General features: G+C 39.7%; 1 long non-coding RNA gene across 2 annotated transcripts; it reads left to right on the plus strand.

Moving 5' to 3' along the window:
* The first annotated feature begins 2,803 nt into the window (after nucleotides 1-2,803).
* Nucleotides 2,804-5,444, plus strand: LOC137746264 (uncharacterized). Of its 2 annotated transcripts, none has more exons than XR_011069797.1 (4): nucleotides 2,804-2,972; nucleotides 3,643-3,696; nucleotides 4,262-4,288; nucleotides 4,409-5,444. It is a non-coding gene; the product is annotated as an uncharacterized lncRNA (long non-coding RNA). The 2 variants fall into 2 exon arrangements; XR_011069796.1 differs by lacking the exon at nucleotides 3,643-3,696 and adding an exon at nucleotides 3,881-4,073.
* Nucleotides 5,445-15,886: the final 10,442 nt, after the last annotated feature.

Genomic DNA, 15,886 nt, shown 5'->3' on the forward strand with positions numbered 1-15,886 from the left:
GATAGCGAGGATGGGGAAATCAACCATTCTTGAGTCCCTGATGAGTTTTTGCGGAACAATCGAATCTATCTACACCGCAAAGTATCTCCAGACACCTACTGACATGGACTTGCAAAGGCTTCTGAAGAAGAGCAAGATGTGAGGTTTTCTTGGGATGATTAGAAGCATCAATTGTATGCACTGAACGTGGAAAAATTGTCCAAGTGCATGGCAAGACGCTTATGGGGACAGAAAATGAGCAAAAAGTATAATTTTGGAGGCAGTAATGACATCTTTTGATACATGGATTTGGCACACCTTTTTCGGGGTTCCGGGAGGTCAAAATAACCTCAACGTCCTTGCCCAATCCCAAGTGTTCAACGATGTCCTGCAAGGAAAGGCACCAAAAGTCACATACTGCGATAACGAACACGATGAACAATTCAAGAACACATATATATTGTGCTCATGATGCCACCGAAGAACCCGTGCAACATGAGCCATTAGAAAGGGATGGACGTTACAATGAATTGATCATTCAACGATATACTGCACTTCAAAGGCCATATATGCACAATGCCCAGCAAATTGATTTGATAAAGCACCAGTGGGAATTGAAACAAGCTCAAGATACTTAAGTTCATTTAGCGTGTTTTTTTTTTTTTTTTTTTTTTTGTGTTTATTTAATTTTATTTGGTGTGTTTCTTTTAGTTCATTTAGTGAGTTTTTTGTTATTTGGTATGTTTATATAATTTTATTTGGTGTGTTTAAATGTCTTTTGAATAAAGATTCTCTTAGTATAAATAAATTACCAAATTAAATAAAGTACTAAAATCAATAAATTGGAAACAACATAAAGTACTCTATTCAATAAATAAGAAATTACAACCCAAAGTGATTGGAAAATTATGGGCTCCAATTACAAAAAGTACTTTATTCATCATCACTTAACCAATTTGTGGTGCTAGGATAATCTTCTCTTGTCGTACTAAGACCATCTGCTCTTGCTCTCGTTGTTCTTGCACGCCTCCTTCGCATCACATCCGCTTTCTCCGACTTCCAAAACTATTTAGAATTTGGTGACTTCCCTTCTAAAGGCGTGTTCATAATGTCACGATCTCGTTGAGCCATTCTTTCTTCTCTAACATGTTCCTTTTCTTGCCTAAGTAACTCTCTTTCTCTCTCATTAGCTTGAAATGCTCTTTCAACGGTTGCAGCATTTGCTCTTCTCTAGCCTTATCAGCCTCAAATTTCGTCATTTCCCGCGCCAAAGTCAATTCACCTTGGCGAGCAAGTTGTTCCATATACTTTGCATAATCATTCTTCGAAACACTCCTTTTTCTCTTTGAAACCTTCTTACCTTCAGGCGTAATTGGATAACGGGTCGATCCCAACGCTTGTTCAGGGGAGGGCGTTTCGGGCACTTCTTCTACTTCATCTTCATGAATATATAAGCCATGATCAGGTGTAAAGTGTAGAGGGGTGCTGTTCATGAAAACTTCTGGACAAACATGCACAACTTTGAATTTAGGATAATCTTTGACAATATTCCAACAGTCCCACCGGTTGAATGATTTATTTTTTGTTTTGGTTTTGGCACCATACCAAGTTTGTGCTTGAAGTTGCTACATAATGCGGGATAAGAAATAATTATAATGAAAGTAGGTAACAAATAAATAATACAAACAAATAAGTATAATGAAAGTAGTTAACAAATAAATAATACAAACAAATAATTATAATGAAAGTAGGTAACAAATAAATAATACAAACAAATAAATAATATATTGTTACCTGATTCGCGTAATTTTCCCCACTTCGAATATTATTACTGACTTGTGCCAAGGCATCTTTCCACGTACTAAACGATTGGCTAAGTAATTTCCAACGACTGGACATCGATTCTTTGGTTCTTTTTCCACCCATTTTCTCAAGATAATTGGTATGAATAAGACTTCACATTTCTCGTAACTGCATCTCATTACCCGTAAGCGAACTATGAGTAACTTCAACCCAGCTAGTACACAACGCAATATCTTCAAGAAGCGTCCAATTCGTACCTACATTAGTAGTCATTTTGTTGAAAAAACATTGGATTGAAACTTTGAAAGAACTATAGGAATGCGGTTGAAAGTAGTTGAGAAAATATGAAATTGTGGTGTAAGGTAGATGATAATGAGAATGTATTTATAGAAAAGTAAAAACAATTTTTTTAAAAAAATTTAAAATTTTTATTCATTTTTTACAATTTTTTTTATATTTTTATTCAACTAATTAATCTCTGCCATTGGATTTTAAAAAATTTGAATTCCAACACTTCAGATTGTGCCACATGGCACATCGGTAACATTTCTGAATTTTAAAACTATTTTTTCTTTTTCTTTTTTTTATAAAGGAGAATAATATCAACCGTTGATCTGAGATCAACAGTTGATATTAAAGAAGATTTTTTTTTTTTTTTTTACCGTTGAAAATCGGTCCACATTATATAGTCGTTGAGATCCAACGAACCATGGGAAGCCACATGGCTTCCCAACAGTAACTTTTCAAAACTGCGCCTCGGGCCCCAAGAGCTGAAATTGTATCGGGTGACGCCCCCACATGCACGGGTGAGGTGCATGCGCCTGACAGAAAAAAATAAAAAATTAGGCTGACGTCATCCACGTCGGGCTCGCGGGCTGACAATTCCTCAGAGGCTTGGTGCTCGGGGCTGGCCTGTCCATCGGGCTCCCCATGCTGGAGCAATGAAGCCAGGCTCTCGGGCCCTTTTTCCTGGCCTGTCCCCCGAGCAAACTCCCATGGTGGAGTTGCTCTCACTCTTTTTGCTTCTATTGCTTTTCATTCGTTCTCCTCTAATTTCCCTTCGGTTGTTTTGGTTTTGTGGTTTTCGTTTCCTTTGCTCTCTCTCCCTGTTACCCCTGTTGGCTTCTGTTGCTGTTGATCTTTGTTCTCTCATGTTCTATCTTGCTCTTCTATCACCTTAAAGCTTTCCGGTAAGTTATTCAAAACTTGCATGCGGGAGGGTTTTTTTTCCCAAATCTATGGGTTTTATTCTCTTCAATTTTAGATGTTAAGAATTGATTGTTTATTTTGGTGAGATATTTTATTAGCCTTTGTTATGTGTTCTAATCAAGGATTGAATTGGGTTTGGGAGTTTTAATTTGATGATTTTTTTTATTCAAATTTTTAGTTGCAGGAATTTTAAATTAGTTTTATAGGTTTCAGATTTGGGGAAATATTTTATTGGCCTGTATTATGTGTTCTGATGAAGGTTTGAACAGAAAAAAACAACCACACAACCCTTGGTCTTTTACATTGAGTATTTTGCTTCTTTTTTTTTTTTGGTGATGTGGTTGTTTGATCTGATTTCATTTTTTATTTCATGAAACGTTGATGTTCGAATTTTAGGGTTTTGTATAGAAGCTTGCAAGCCCTTTCTGATTAAGGTATATAATTTATGTTTTTCCTCTTAAATCTTTTCTTGAACAGAAGTTTAAATTTTTTGGGTCTTATTTCGTTTGCAAATCTATGTTATAATAATAATAATAATAATAATAATAATAATAATAATAATAATAATAATAATAATTAATTTTTGGGGTTTTGTTTCTGTGTTTGGATTTTTAGTGTGAGTATATGATTTGGTTCTTTTTTAATTTTGAGGAAGCAATGGTCATCTTTTTGCCGCTTTTATGCGTAGGGTTCCAGGTGCTTGAGGTTCCTCTCTCTCTCTCTCTCTCTCTCTCTCTCTCTCTCTCTTTTTCAATTCATGATCAAATTTCCTTTGTATGAATGTTTTGCTTTCGACAAATTGTGCACTTTGTTTGCTGCAATTAATTTTTTGTGGTTTGATTTGGTGAATTTTTGGAAAAATCCAAGTTCAATCCTATCCTGTTTGTAGCATGCCAGCAATAATTTAAAACATTTTATGGTGGACAATCAATTGGAAACAACTTCAAATGGGAAGTTTTCACAAGGGACACATGTAAGTGGGGTTATGCCTGATGCTGATAGAGAATGCTTTTTGGAATTCCATTCAGGGAAATCTTGGGTTCTATTGAAGAAATTTTAAACCCAGAAAGCTTGGGTTTCCTGTGAGTTCTCTGACTGGTTAGGGTTTAGTTCTTGGGTTCTCTTTTCGTTGTTCAAATTTTTGTGATTTAATATTAAAATCTGGGTTAAAGAGTTTTTTCTAAGTTAATTCATGATATTGTATGAAGTATGGTTTATTCTATTCTCTTTTTATTGAGGTATGAATTTACTTGGAAATGTTTATATGCAGGTGGACTATGCCATTTGAGAAACTATGGTATTCATATGTTCTGTAATTATTTTCATTTTATTTTGGATTTGTTCAAGTTCCAGTTTGCACGATTGTAAGATGTTTATCTAATTCCAAGCATCTAATTGGTTTTGTACCAATATACAGTACTCAAATGCTCTCAACGAATACCCGCTTTCTCCCTCTCTCTCATGATAATTGATGCGGATAACCAGACCCAGAGATGGTGAGAATCTAGACTTCCCAAACTTGGCCTTCCTTCTCGACTGTGGAATATCAACCGGTACACTTGAACTTCCCAAACTACATTGAAATATTTGAGACATGCAAAGTAAACAAAAGAGAAAAGGAATTTTAGAGAGAGTGATATAATAGTTGCTCTGTAATTGTATGAATGAATTAACTATTCAACACAGAGAGCTAGCAATTTATACAACTACTAATCACCTTGCTTAGCTCTCATGGCACATACTTAACAGACTAACAAACACTAACAACCTCTAAACTGATCTGATGAGCTGGATCATTAACCATTGTTTATATTTCTTATTTTATTTTCCATTATTTTGCAAGAAACCAAAGCCTTTCCATGCTCGACAGTTAATGTGTGCTTAAGTTAAATCTGCTTTGTTTGATCATTATGTTATAATATTCTATGTGGTTGCAGGTTTGAAAAATGTAGGGAGACAAATCAGTTATGAACAAATTAGCATGGTTCATCCTAATGCTATATAAGTTAGGTTGCTGATTTGTTTCCTCATTTCTTCATTGGTGATTTGTGTTTTCAGTGACTTTCCATTCTTGGGTAATAAGTTTTTGTCAAGAGTTAATTTGTTCAGTTTTTCTTTTTTTATTTTTTTTTTATTTCTATTTTGTGTGGTTCTGTGTTATGTGATTAGAGGTTCCAAAAGAGAAACATTACTTCTTTTATATGGTCAGAGGAGTGGGGAGAAAGGTCTGTTCAATTTTGGTTTTTCCGATGGCTTGGGAAGAAATTATGTCACTATTGATATTGCTGGTGTCCAGCTTGCAGAAATTACAAGGTATGCTATAATCTATATGCTTCTTTCGTAGATTTGATTCGAATTGATAGATTTCGGTGAGAAATAAACTTTTATCTTTTCTTTCAGTTAAGGACTCTTAGGACTTCAAATTTGTAAAAGATATGAATATTAGAACAATAGAACCGCCAATCCATATGATTGTAAACAGATTTCAACATATATCTAAATAGTATTGCATATCGTATGTATTTAGAATTTTTCACATGTTTTATACAGTTTTAACACCCGCAGCATTGTGCGGGCACTGTTGCTAGTATGTACTATTATGTTATTATTCTATGTAAGTTAAAAATAATTTAAGTTTCATTTATTTATTTTTATTATGAGAGTTTCTTATTGTCATTATTAGGATAAATTTTACTTGACTTCTTGTCCAAAATTCAAATAAAAGAGACATACTATTAATTTTAGAGTCTACAACACACATATTCTTATTATCATTACTGGGATAAATTCTAGTTTAGTATTAGTATAGGCAAAAAGACAGACATTCAGTTTTAGAGTCAACGACCGAACAAAGTTTTTTACTCTCTTACAGTCAATGAGTCACACCACAATCTCATACCCCATGTTTTACATAATACAATGTCATGCATGATCTTACGAATTAATTGCAATATCACACCTTTGTCAATTTGTCTGTCAATTTCTCGATAAATAATGACGTGGCAAACGTGGAATCCACTCCCTCACCAACTGGATTGAGAAATCAATTAGATGTTAAAAAAATTAAAGATTAATTAAATTAAAATTAATGAAAAGTAAAATCCTTATCCCCCTTCTTCTCCACCCGAATCCCTTTTCCAGTTGGCCAGAAACAAATTCCCAGCTGAAACATCACTAAGATTAGAAGCTCAGCATGGTTACGAAGATCAACAATGGCTTCGACATGAATCTCAATTTGAATTCTAACAGTTGTTCCACTTCCAACGAGTTCCGGCATGGCAATCACGATAATTTCAGTTTGAATTTCAATTATTGGGAGCAGGAACGGCTAGGCGGATGCAGTGGGTCTGCAGCCTGGATCGCGAGGATCTGCGTTTACCAAAGCAATTGGAGATGGTGGCGAGTCCTACAACCACCACCAAGGCTCCCTTTCTTTCGCGGGAGTGGGCCCCTATAACTGATGATGTCGTTTTGAGCTCAACAACTTCAAGTCCATACAACCACCACCAAAATCAACAGCCACATTGCCATAATAATGTCGTTGTGCGTCCCGTTTTGCTCAACGGTCCTAATATCAAAGAGAGCATTTTCTTACCTTGCAGAGCAACCCTTCCCCTGCTCAACCTCGCAAAAAAAGATCCTTAATTGAGTAACGACGACGATATATTTCCTCCATTTTACGATGCGATCTGCGATTCTGCATTGTCGTTTTTGAACTGGACATTAACGTGAGGAAGCTTGATGTTCAAATTGAAGCTGCGACCTCGAGAAGAAGAAGAGCACGCACCTATAGAAACCTCGATTCTGGCCTTTGCAATAAGTTCCATGAAGGAGAAATCCTGCGATGAAGGGCCTGGCAGTGAGGGCAAGAATCGCCGAGGGAAAAAGCAGCCAATACCTAGAGCTGGAGAGAAGCTTTTACGACAACGACGACTTGAAAAAGGAGACTCGTCGCCGTTCTCTTACGCTTGGTCTGGGAAGGCCAGCAAACTCAGGGTTTCCACTACATGATTGAAATCATAACCCCCATTTACATCTTAGAAGATTTCACAAAACCCTTATCTCTTAGTTTTCAACTTTTCGGAAATATTTTAGCTGATAAATTAGTAGTGGTTGTTCTTGTTTCTTGTTTCTTTAGTACCTTCAATAGTTCCTATATCTGTCATGTTCCTTGGATTATTTACAAGCAGTATTCAAGCTCCCATTTTTGCAATCTTAGCTGCGGTTTATATAGGCGAATCCATGGAAGGTCATCATTGACTAATTATATAATCTTAGCTTGAAGCATGGTGATGGAATTTTTGCACAGTAAGGTGAGACCATGAGAGAGAGGTGGTGATGGGTGTGGTGGCTTATGGCGTGGGAGGCGTCCGACTGGGTTTAGTGCTAGGATTAAAGGGGTAGGCCCTTTTTAAAACTAATTTGATTTTATTTTACGTGTCACATGTTTCACATTAGCATAAGTTATTATTTAACAGTCAAACTAACGGGTTGACTAACAAATGTAAAAAATTGCAATCAAATCATAAGTTTGTGTATGACATTCTAAAATTTTAAAGATGAAGTATGACATTGTAGTTGCACCCAAACTTAAGGGTGCACAATGTAATTTAACCCAAATGTTTTATCCTCTTAAAAGTTAGATTAAAACATTACTAGCATTTGCCTACACACTTTGTGTGTATGAACACAGTTTTTTAGAAAATGAGAAGGAGAGAGGGAGAGAAGTGTGGATGCAAATTTCTTCCTCCTTGATCTTGGACAAAATTACACCTACAAAACAAATAACACCTTAGGTCAAGGCCAAGAGCCTCACGCGCCCACGATAAATGGGGGGGGCTTTGGTCGAAGAACCTCTGATGCCAAAGTTAGAATTTAGAGAGAAAAGTGTTTGAGAGTTTTGGAGAATTTCGCAAGAGTGTTGAAAAACTAGGTTTTTTTGTGAGAATGGGAGCCAATATATAGGGCATGGCTGGTCCTCTCTGGAGAAAGAGTGGCCGCCCCTTTATGTATATTTTGGGTGTTATTTGGTGATTTAATTAGCAATTAATATATTGATTAGAAATAAATATATTAATTGGCTAATTAACATAATAAAAGGAATGTTTTTGGGAGTTTATGGTATAATTAGCTAATCAAGTAAAATAATGGCTTAATTGATCAACTAATAATGTTACAAAAAATGAAAGATATGGTGGAAAAATGAAGGAAATGGCCAATTCCCTTGGGAGAGAGGGTAACCGACCCTTAGTGTATTTTTTGGGCATAATGGATAGCTTAATTGACAATTAATGGATTAATTAAATAACAATCTCATTAATTAGCCAATTAACTTAATTTATGTGAGATATTTTGTAGGTTATAGAATGATAGCTAATTGATTAGCTAAAAAGGGAAAGTGAGGTAAAAAGTATATGGAATGAAATAGGTTTTGAATTGTTATGTATTCTGGGCACTTTCGACTTTGTTGAGGGATGATTGCCCGCTGCTCGCGCGTAGGAATCTCGTTATGCCTCAAGGATTTTTTTGTCCTCTTCTGTCCAAAAATTCACATGTTGCCTAGTGAATATTTTTGGCTCCACAAATGCCCCTACACCTGTTGGGTTGCTCGTAGGAAAGGGCAGCAGGTGTAGAGATCTTCTTGCTTTAGGAAACGTAGGATTGTTTCCTATTTTGATATTGTTTCATAAACGGGTCTTTTTTTATACTGTGTTTCTTTAAAGTGGAATTGATCCTTTGTTTTTTCCTTTCCATTCACTCGGATCTCTTTCGTTTCATCGATTTTGTCTGTATCCTTCTCTCTTTAATAGGAAATTATATCCTTCTAGGAAAGGGAAATAAATTTTTCTCAAAGCCTATTTAAGTCCACCTTAAGTGGGTTATTAAATCAACTTTGGAGAGTGATTTATTCTACCCTACAAGAGAGAGAGCGCTTAGAGGATATTTGTTCCCCTTCCTCTAGCAATCTTCTACATCTTGCCCGTGCAAATGACCGTATTTCGTTGTTTTCTTCGTCTTCTCCGTGCCACACCGAGGTAAGAAAAAAATTATTTTCCTTGTCTTCTCCTAGGATAATGTTGTCGTGGGGCAACCGTCAGGGTGGTGCGGCACATCAGCTGGTAAAGGCCAGAAGTCGGCTTGGCATGGGCTGAGAAGGTGTTGTGGTAAGGACCACTGCTTAGGCTGCTCGGCTTGGCTAGAGCCAATGGCAGCTTACACGGTTGGGGCCGCAGATTGAGGCACTGGGGCGCAATGCTAGGCGAGTCGCATAGCTCATATCTTCTGGCTTCTTGGACCTGACGGGGGCCAGGCCTGCGATTGAGAGAGATCAGAAGGTCGAGGGCCTCATGGGCTGTTAGAATACTAGGCATGCAGGCCTCCTGCCTACTAGTCTACTGTCGAGAGGCAAGTGATTGACATGACTTCTTCCAATAGGAAGAAAAATAAGGCTACTAGATCTGAGCCTGTGGCGCCTGCTATGTCAAGAATGGCTAATTCGGTTGTTGATAGTATTGTTCATTCGGAAAACCTTGCTATTATAAAAAGCGATAAGGTGGACTCTGCTACTAAAGTGGCGCTAAGGCCCACTCCCTCTGCTGCTGAGACTGATTCGCCTGCTAAGAATGAAGAGACTGCTTGTGTAGGCAGCTATGAGAAATCCACTAAACCTGCTTCTAGGAAGGCTACTGAGATCTGTGTGCTCTTGAAACCAGATCTGCTTAAAGACATGGACTCTTGTGCCAAGTTTGTTTATGGCGTTAGAAAGGTTTGTTTGCCCAAGTTCCTTTGTGAAGCATACGACCCAATATAGAATGACTGCTCTGCTTGCTACTATATATATAGCAAAGCTGCTAAGAAGATGGTGAAAACTATGGCAGCTGAAGCTTATTCCTCATTCGAGGAGATCAAGAGGTTAGACTTTGAGCTCGTTACTTTGAAAGGGTCTAATATTTCTGCCCTCACTTCTCTGCAGCTTGAGTCCGCTCGCTAAGTGATCGTTGTCTTGAAGACTAATCTTGACGCAATCCAAGGTAAGTATGAAAGTGCAGGAAATGAGATTGGATGTTACATACCTATGATTCAAGATCTTAAGTTTGTAGATTCTGAGCTTCATTTCGCTGCTTATGCAAAGGATGAAGAGTTGATTGCTGCTTATAATCAAATGATCCACTTCAAGAGAATCGTCGATAAGCTTGAACCCCAAGTGTTGGAACTTCGAGGTGTACTGAAGATCAACGAAAGTTTGAAGAAAGAAGTGGATGAGCTGCAGCGCGTCCGTGTTGGTCTGCTCGAGGAGAATGAGCAGCTGAAGGGTGAGAATGGTGGGTTCGAGGTTTCGAGACCTTCTCTATTTCTCCAGAAGACTTGCTTGTTTTTACTTTTGAGGCTTCCATTGGTGAAGTAGTTGAAGAAATTGGTGCCCAGGCTAGGGCAGCTGGGGTTGAAGTACTGGATGATGCTGCTGCTAAGAACGTCATTGTTGCTGAAGGTATGGTGACCGAGTAGTCGTGGGATGTCCAAGCTGTTGGAGTGTAGTTTTCTAGGTAGCCTTTAGGATTTTCTTTGTTTTTCCTTGTAGTTCTTGTTTTTCTTGAACTCCTTTGGCCTTTTCAAGTTGTTTATAAACATCCTTCCTTCGCTTTCTTCACCTTCACTTCTTTTGTTCATGCCCTAACCTTTAGACTTTATAAACCAATGGCAGGCATGCTACTTTTCTATAAGTAGACAGACCCGCGTAGTCTATGCAGCCGTAGGTGTTGGTATAGAACTTTGCAAAGTTGTTAGCCATAGGGTTGGCAGTCAGATGCCTTACTTACAGAAGCAGACAAATCCGCGTAACCACTAGGGTGTTAACCTTGGCTTTCTCCAATTCCGTAGCTTGCGTAGCAAGTATCACAACACTTTAGGACTTGGTGTAAGTTGTTCTGCACTTGGCAGAGGTGAAGCTTATCGACTACGTAGCATGTCGGCAGTGGATAAGGCTTCGTATATGTATGCTAGCTTGTTTAACCTTTCACAAGAATGTGCGGTTGTATAAGTCTAGCATGCCTTTACTACTCGAAGGGCAAGCCATAGGCAGTCTTCTGGAAATCATAGGCTACCTTAGTGCACTCAGTAGCAGCTTTAGGGTTTCAGGGCAGCCGTCCATCGGATGTACTGCATAATGTAGGAACTGCATAACAACTGGATAGTCCTCGGCTTGTAAGGTGGTCCCCGTTGAGCTGCTTGAGTCTTCGGGCTTTGATGTAGTAGGAAGTCACACATGGTACTTCCTTAGATTGTAGGCGCCCCACTGTTTTTCGATCTTTTTGTCATTTCATGGTGGCGAGGGTGTAATTACTCTTGCCACCTACTCTGCTGATCTTGTACGGGCCTTCCCAGATGGGATCCATTTTTTTAGAGCCTTCTTTGTAAGCAATGATGAAGGTTTTTCTTAAGACTAGATCTTCGGGCTGGAACTACCGGATCTTGACCCTTTTGTTGTAGCTGGAGATGAGCTGATGCTGGTAGGCTGCGATGCGGGTGATGGTTTGCTCCCGCTTCTCCTCTGCCACATCTAAGCTTGTGGCCATCTCCTTACTGTTCTGCTCAATGTTTGGTAATAGAGCAATGATACTTGACTTGATGACATTGGGATGAATGATTTTGAGCCAAATGCCAAAGATAGGAGTCTCAACGATTGATCGTCTTTTGGTGGTGCGTTATGCCTGTAGATATCCGGGGAGTTCGTATGGCCATTTTCCCTTCTTGTTCGTGAGGGATTTCTTGAGGCAATCAAGGATCATCTTTTTGGATGCTTCGGCCCACCTATTTCCTTGAGGATATCTCGGCGTGGACATGTGCTGCTTAATTCCATACTTTTGGAAGAACTTCGCCATACATTTGCCCACGAATTACGAGCCATTGTCAGCGACGATAGATTATGAGATACCAAATTGGCAAATGATGTTCCTCCATATGAAGTGCCTATGTCCGTTTGAGTCGTGGTCGTCTTGGGCTCTGCTTCTACCCATTTGGTGAAGTAGTCGATTGCCACGATCATCATGCCTCTGCCCCCAGTAGCAGGTGGCATAAGTTCTACCAGGTCAATTGCCCACTGTATGAACGGCCAATGACTCGTATGCTGGTGTAGCTTGCTGGCAGGCAGTGCTAGTATCGGCTTGTAGAGTTTGCAACGGTTGCACTTTTGTACTAACTTCTTAGCATCTTGGTGCATGGTAAGGAGTCGTGGAGCTGGGGTCATGTTACACGTAGCAAGAGATGATCAACTGCCGGTATTGGACCATTCTAGAGCTAAATTATGGAGCAAGGGTCGGCTAGGGCCATATAATGCGCAGTAGGAGGTAGTGCTCAACTGTCGGTACATGTTGCTCCTATGTAAAATCTTTTGGGCGACGAGGACAAAACTTGCTTCCCGAGTATGTCATTCCAGTGTTCGTCTACCCTTGGCTTGTCTTTTAGGCTGAGTTGTTGCGTTCGTCATAAAACTTTGCATCCGTCAGGGTCTACGTCTTTATCGTCGCTCGTTTGGATTGGGTGGAATAACGCGTCATAAGGATGACTGTGTGCGTTTGAAGGTAAAACTTAAGCTTTCGGGTTACAACAATTATCGCCAAAGTTAGCTTTTTAATTTCTAATAGCATTGATGAGAGTTTTTGAACTATGGAATACAAGTAGTCGAGCCCCTAGCTCTTCTCGTATGATGGTAGAGCTTATTGCTGCTTCAGATACCATCAAACATATGAATCAGTCCTCCTCTGCTTCCGATTTAGATAATAGGGAGGTGCTGTCAGGTTCTTCTTCAAGTCCTTGAATATGCATTGGCGAGCCTCATCCCAAAGTGCATGTTTTTCTGCTAAAGCAAAAGCGTCTGCCAGAGTTAGATCTTCTTTCATGATTAATTTTTTGAATAACGAATGGTTTACTAGAAGTTTTTTTTGGAAGGCTACTCTAGCTATCGAGTCGTTGCATCCGACTATCCTTGCCTTCTTTGCTTTGAACCTCTTCACATAGTCACGAAACGACTCTTTTGGGTTCTTCTTGACGTTAAACAAATGGTCGAACTTCGTTTTGATCAAGCGATATGATGAATATTCTTTGGTGAAAACCAAAGAAAGTTCGTTGAAACTCTGGATGAATTGTGCCGAATATCTTGCACATGAGATCGTCGTTGTTTCAATAGAGGATCATTGTGCTTCAGTAGTTCTTTAAATGTCTCTCCGGGTCTTCATCCCCTTTGAAAGATATGAAATATGGCATGCTGAACTTGCGTAGAGGCTCTGCCTGCTCGTTCTCATCCGTGAATGGTGACCTGCTTATGTTGGTCATGTTCCGTCGTAGTGCCTCGTCAGTGACCTCTTTGCGTTGGAAATCACACAATCGCTTAGTCAAGAGTCTCTCTACTTCTTCCTAGATTTGTCTTTGTTAGGGTAGTGGAGCTTTCGGCTGCCCCCAGCCGTGGCTTGCTAGTCTAGGCTACTCTCTCATGTGTTTGGCTCATTTATGCCGCTGATGCGATGAATGTGGTACGATCTTAGCAGGCGAGCGAGTTCTTTGCAGGCTGCCGGTTGAACTTGAGCAGGATTGAGTGACTGATTCTCTCCGTCCGTCGTTCTGCTTACTCCGATGTAAGGTGGAGGATGCTCCTTGCTGGCTTAGTAGCGAATGAACACTTCGCATGGAAGGTTGCTCATGTTGAGTATCGGAGTGTGACCCTAACCATGAATGTATGCTTGTCCATGAGCCTAGTCGAGAGTGCACGCTACTCCGCGCGTTAAGACGGGAGTATTCGCTATCTCGAAGGCCCAATCGGGAGTGTACATTGCTCGAACGCTCGATTCGTGGCTGGTAGAGTGGCTACTTGCCAAGACGCTGCTAGAAAGGTTCTTCATCTATCTTTGTCCTACTTTGGGACACCTCGTATGGGGCACGTTGTATCTCGGTGCGCTACAAGAGCTGGTTCACCAAGGTCGTCTGCTGTGCGAGGGCGCTCGTCAACTCTATGACTTGTCGAGACAAGTGTTGTTTTCCATTTGGGTTGGAAGAGTTTGGAAGGAATGTATCTCCTCGAGCAGTGGAAGTATGGTAGACTCGAGGCACGAGATTCGAGTTAGGAAATGTCACATCCGCAGAAAAATATGGTGAACATGCTCCCGGTTCGATCATCGGTTCAGAAATTTAAAGCAGGGACGGTTGAACTAATCTTGGACCGATTTAGGCTGCTAGGAAGGCCATGGGAGCAGGTTGGGCCACGGGAGTGGGCTACTCGGCGAGAGCAGGCTGTGCCACGAGAGTGGGTAGCTACATGGAAGCAAGCTGGGCCACAAGAGTGGGCTGCTCGGCGAAAGTGGGCTGCTCGGCGAGAGCAGGCTGGGCCACGGGAGTGGGTTGCTCTGTGGAAGCAGGCTGGGCCACAAGAGTGGGCTGCTCGGCGAGAGCATGCTGGGCCACGGGAGTGGGCTGCTCGGCGTGTGGCGCACGTGAGTGCGAGGCTTGGGCTCAAGCCCGTGCAAGCTTGGATGGCACAGCTTGGCCCATGGTGGAACCTCGTAGTGGTGGTGCCACTTCGCCTATGACCACATTTAGCCTCGCGGATCGCCGCGGTCTCATTTCTTGAGTATTGGAATTTTCTAAATTTCTAGCCATTATATTCCTCTTTTACGTTTTATCAAAGAATTTTTGCAAATAAAAAATCCTAATAATAAGAACGTATGAAAAATACAAGGGGACTAGAAAATAGAAAAAATAGAGAAAAACCCTTTTTACGCGAGAGTCTTCTACAAGTATGGATCTCAGTTCTCAATGAAAGCACCAATTTGTGGATGCAAATTTCTTGCTCCTTGATCTTGGACAAAATTGCACCTACAAAACAAATAACACCTTAGGTCAAGGCCAAGAGCCTCACGCACCCATGATGAATTTGGGGGGGAGGGGGGTGGCTTTGGCCGAAGAACCTCTGATGCCAAAGTTAGAATTTAGAGAGAAAAGTGTTTGAGAGTTTTGGAGAATTTTAGCAAGAGTGGAAAAACTAGGTTTTTTGGTGAGAATGGGAGCCTATATATAAGGTATGGTCGGTCCTCTCTGGAGAAAGAGTGGTCGGCCCTTTATGTTTATTTTGGGTGTTATTTGGTGATTTAATTAGCAATTAATATATTGATTAGGAATAAATATATTAATTGGCTAATTAACATAATAAAAGGAATGTTTTTGGGAGTTTATGGTATAATTAGCTAATCAATTAAAATAATGGCTTAATTGATCAACTAATAATGTCACAAAAAAGGAAAGATATGGTGGAAAAATGAAGGAAATGGCCGGTTCCCTTGGGAGAGAGGGTAACCGGCCTTTAGTGTATTTTTTGGGCATAATGGATAGTTTAATTGACAATTAATTGATTAATTAAATAATAATCTCATTAATTAGCCAATTAACTTAATTTATGTGGGATATTTTGTAGGTTATAGAATGATAGCTAATTGATTAGCTAAAAGAGAGAAAGTGAGGTAAAAAGTATATGGAATGAAATAGGTTTTGAATTGTTACCTATTCTGGGCACTTTCGACTTTGTTGAGGGATGATTGCCTGTTGCTCGCGCGTAGGAATCCCATTATGCATCAAGGGTATTTTTGTCCTCTTTTGTCCAAAAATCCACGTGTCGCCTAGTGAATATTTTTTGCTCCACAAGGAGAGAGAGAACGTGGGGGGAGTGGGAGGTTTTTGTTTTTGGTTTTTTTTTTTTAATTTTAAATATTAGAGATATTTTAACATCACTTATAGGTGAGGCTTCAATAAAAAAAAGTAAATTTTGGACCTATGAAATTACATTATTGCCCATCATTTTTTTTTTGTGTGATAGAAGACTAAGTTGTCTTTTCATCTTCTTTTGGTTGACAAA

This window comes from Pyrus communis, chromosome 9 (genome assembly GCF_963583255.1).
Source record: "Pyrus communis chromosome 9, drPyrComm1.1, whole genome shotgun sequence".
Classification (NCBI taxonomy): Eukaryota; Viridiplantae; Streptophyta; class Magnoliopsida; order Rosales; family Rosaceae; genus Pyrus; species Pyrus communis.